Source organism: Pseudophryne corroboree, chromosome 8, assembly GCF_028390025.1.
Source record: "Pseudophryne corroboree isolate aPseCor3 chromosome 8, aPseCor3.hap2, whole genome shotgun sequence".
NCBI classification, from domain to species: Eukaryota; Metazoa; Chordata; class Amphibia; order Anura; family Myobatrachidae; genus Pseudophryne; species Pseudophryne corroboree.
In genome coordinates this window covers 120,805,709-120,810,356 of record NC_086451.1, presented here as the reverse complement: position 1 = coordinate 120,810,356, position 4,648 = coordinate 120,805,709, and the positions used below count along the sequence as shown (strand labels likewise).

At 42.7% G+C, this 4,648-nt stretch overlaps 1 pseudogene; it reads right to left on the bottom strand.

Moving 5' to 3' along the window:
* Nucleotides 1–311: 311 nt before the first annotated feature.
* LOC134953563 (5S ribosomal RNA) lies at nucleotides 312–430 on the bottom strand (annotated as a pseudogene).
* Nucleotides 431–4,648: the final 4,218 nt, after the last annotated feature.

Sequence of the window (4,648 nt, the reverse complement as noted above, 5' to 3'; positions counted from 1 at the left end):
ACTTCAGAGTTCTACACCCATTTCAGCCCGACCAGTATAGAGAATCTGTATTGATAAGACCAACATGTGGTCAATTAGTCAATTTATAATAATATTATTCAACAGGTCAGGAAGTAATTAGTGAGACATAAATCCATTCATGCCGGTCACCAAGCTAATGCACAGATATATAATAATTTTAGAGGACTCAGGTGGTCTTGATGAATGAAATAATCAAATATGCATTTCACAGGAAAAAGGTAATGAAAGATAGGAACAAGTGGTGATACTGCTGTTGGTGTCAAATGACGCACATCATAAAGATGATTGATAATCTACAACACTGGGTATTCCCTGTGAGTCTCCTCCCCAGGTACTGACCCAGCCCAACACTGTTTAGCTTCCAAGATCGGACGAGATCGGGCACTGGCAGTGTGGTTTGAAAGTAGAAAATAGGTGGGTCAGATGCCAATGAGAGTGCACCTATATAAAGAATGAGTGTGACAACTAGTCACAGTAGATGTGGATCTGCTTTCTACGTTAGGCTGGATGCAACAAATCCCACACTGGTGGTATTGTGCACCCTGGATCGTAGATGAGAGTCCATGGAAATAAGAGCAAGATGGAGGCAGAAAACAGAAAAAGTCATATGCAATGTATCCTGATGGTAAATATTTCAATCAAGCACATGCATAAATGTAATTTACATTGATTATAAACACTGATGACACAGTAAATAAATTTAACCCCACAGATATGGAGAACAGATTATGTGCTGATATACCAGCCACATGTAAATTAGATGCACTGACTCAAAGTACCCTAAAAAAAGAGTTATATGCACAATATTCCTTGATTTATAAGAGAAAGCTGATACCATCCTGAAATACTGGTTGAAGTAACAGCCTGGCTAATATATGCACGTAAGTAATGCAACTGACATAGAGAACAAGAGGTAAACATATGTGTCGAAGTACACTGGACAATGTCCTAATCTGATACTGTTATCTATGCGCAGGCATATATTGGGAGAATAAGGTCACCTATGAAAATTGTTTGAATAGATACTCAAAAAATGTGCTCACACAGGCACTTAAGGTGTGCTTAATCTGTGTGGAATCGGCGACCTGGTGTCCCTCAAAAACTGTGGGAAGCAGAAATCAGCAAAAATCATATGCAATGTGTCCAGATAAAATATTTCAATAGAGCACATGCATGAGTGTAATTCACATTGGTTATAAACACTGGTGACACAGTAAATACCTGATACAGAAAACAGAAAGTAAACATATATCTCGAAGTACACTGGACAATGTCCTAATCAGATACTGTTATCTATGAACAGGCATATATTGGAACGATTAGGTCACCTATAAAATTGTTTAAGTAAATACTCAAAAATGCCCACACAGGCACTGAAAGTGTGCTTAACCTGTGTGGAATTGGCGACCTGCTGTCCCTCACTTCCTGGACGTGCGGGTGGGTGATCAGAGCAGTTTAAAACTGCCTAGCGTGGCGGCATGGGCCAATCATTGCCGGCGCATCCTTTTGTGGGCGGGAGGGAATGCGTGGCATTAGAGCCTACAGGTTGATACCGCTTGCATAAGCGGCTGTCGCCCCTGTGATAGGGCCGCTCACGTCAGCGGTCAATAAGAGCTAAAACTTTAGTTATATGGGGTGGAGCCGAGAACTGGTATGATAAACGTCGATGGCACCATGTTGGTAACGGGCAGATTTGCCCATGATGCACAGAGGGAGGGGGAACATGGGGATCGTTTCATTGAGGCCTTATCACCGTGTCGCTTGTATCAGCGGCTGATTGTCCCTAAGGTAGGGCCGCTCGTATCAGCGGCTTGTATAGGTAATGAGCTATAGAGGGTGAACGGGAAAGAAGGACGTGGCGTGCTTTGAAGTAACTGGGGCCATTTGAGTGAAGGGCAAGTTTGCCCATAGTGCGCGGAGGGAGGGCTGCTGACAAGTGAATGTTATTATAGATGCTGACCTAAGGGGTACTAGTGATTAAAATTAAAATAAATAAAAAAAATGAAAAACAAAAAACAATGATAATAATAATAATAATAATATTATATATATATACACATACACACACACACACTAGTGATGAGCGGGTTCGGTTTCTCGGAATCCGAACCCGCCGAACTTCAGCTTTTTCTACACGGGGCCGAGCAGGCTCGGATCCTCCCGCCTTGCTCGGTTAACCCGAGCGCGCCCGAACGTCATCATCCCGCTGTCGGATTCTCGCGAGGCTCGGATTCTATCGCGAGACTCGGATTCTATATAAGGAGCCGCGCGTCGCCGCCATTTTCACACGTGCATTGAGATTGATAGGGAGAGGACGTGGCTGGCGTCCTCTCCGTTTATAGAGAAGAGAGTAGAGAGTTAGAGACACTATTTACTAATTTTGGGGAGCATATTAGGACTGGAGTACTACTACTTGCTGATAGTGTGACCAGTGACCATTGACCACCAGTTTAATTAATCCGTTCTCTGCCTGAAAAAAAACGATACACAGTGTGACACAGTCACATACCATATCTGTGCTCAGCCTCAGTGTGCTGCATCATCATATGTAATACTGTATATCTGACTGTGCTGAGTGCTCACTGCTCACACAGCTTAATTGTGGGGGAGACTGGGGAGCAGTTAGAGCAGGAGTACATAAATAATATATTTTAAGTACAGTGCACACTTTTGCTGCCAGAGTGCCACACTGCCAGTGTGACTGACCAGTGACCACACTGACCACCAGTATATTGTGATTGTCTGCTTAGGACGGAGTACTACTTGCTGATAGTGTGACCAGTGACCAGTGACCACCACCAGTTTAATTAATCCGTTCTCTGCCTGAAAAAAAACGATACACAGTGTGACACAGTCACATATACCATATCTGTGCTCAGCCCAGTGTGCTGCATCATATGTAATACTGTATATCATTATCTGACTGTGCTGAGTGCTCACTGCTCACACAGCTTAATTGTGGGGGAGACTGGGGAGCAGTTATAGCAGGAGTACATATTTTAAGTACAGTGCACACTTTTGCTGCCAGAGTGCCACTGCCAGTGTGACTGACCAGTGACCACTGACCACCAGTATATTGTGATTGTCTGCTGACCACCAGTATATTGTGATTGTCTGCCTGAAAAAGTTAAACACTCGTCGTGTGGTGTTTTTATAAAAGCATTCTGCAGACAGTGTCCAGCAGGTCCGTCATTACATAATATATACCTGTCCGGCTGCAGTACTAGTGTGATATATATATATATTTTAATTTTATCTCATTATCATCCAGTCTATATTAGCAGCAGACACAGTACGGTAGTCCACGGCTGTAGCTACCTCTGTGTCGGCAGTCGCTCGTCCATCCATAATTGTATACCACCTACCCGTGGTTTTTTTTTTCTATCTTCTTGATACTAGTAGCTTACTTTAGGAGTCTGCAGTGCTGACAGACAGTGTCCAGCAGGTCAGTTATTACATAATATATACCTGTCCGGCTGCAGTACTAGTGTGATATATATATATATTTTAATTTTATCTCATTATCATCCAGTCTATATTAGCAGCAGACACAGTACGGTAGTCCACGGCTGTAGCTACCTCTGTGTCGGCAGTCACTCGTCAATCCATAATTGTATACCACCTACCCGTGGTTTTTTTTTCTTTCTATCTTCTTGATACTAGTAGCTTACTTTAGGAGTCTGCAGTGCTGACAGACAGTGTCCAGCAGGTCCGTCATTACATAATATATACCTGTCCGGCTGCAGTACTAGTGTAATATAAATATATTTTAATTTTATCTCATTATCATCCAGTCTATATTAGCAGCAGACACAGTACGGTAGTCCACGGCTGTAGCTACCTCTGTGTCGGCAGTCGCTCGTCCATCCATAATTGTATACCACCTACCCGTGTTTTTTTTTTTTCTATCTTCTTGATACTAGTAGCTTACTTTAGGAGTCTGCAGTGCTGACAGACAGTGTCCAGCAGGTCCGTCATTACATAATATATACCTGTCCGGCTGCAGTACTAGTGTGATATATATATATATTTTAATTTTATCTCATTATCATCCAGTCTATATTAGCAGCAGACACAGTACGGTAGTCCACGGCTGTAGCTACCTCTGTGTCGGCAGTCGCTCGTCCATCCATAATTGTATACCACCTACCCGTGGTTTTTTTTTTTTCTATCTTCTTGATACTAGTAGCTTACTTTAGGAGTCTGCAGTGCTGACAGACAGTGTCCAGCAGGTCCGTCATTACATAATATATACCTGTCCGGCTGCAGTACTAGTGTGATATATATATATATTTTAATTTTATCTCATTATCATCCAGTCTATATTAGCAGCAGACACAGTACGGTAGTCCACGGCTGTAGCTACCTCTGTGTCGGCAGTCGCTCGTCATCCATAAGTATACTAGTATCCATCCATCTCCATTGTTTACCTGATGTGCCTTTTAGTTGTGCCTATTAAAATATGGAGAACAAAAATGTTGAGGTTCCAAAAATAGGTAAAGATCAATATCCACTTCCACCTCGTGCTGAAGCTGCTGCCACTAGTCATGGCCTAGACGATGAAATTCCATCAACGTCGTCTGCCAAGGCCGATGCCCAATGTCATAGTACAGAGCATGTAAAATCC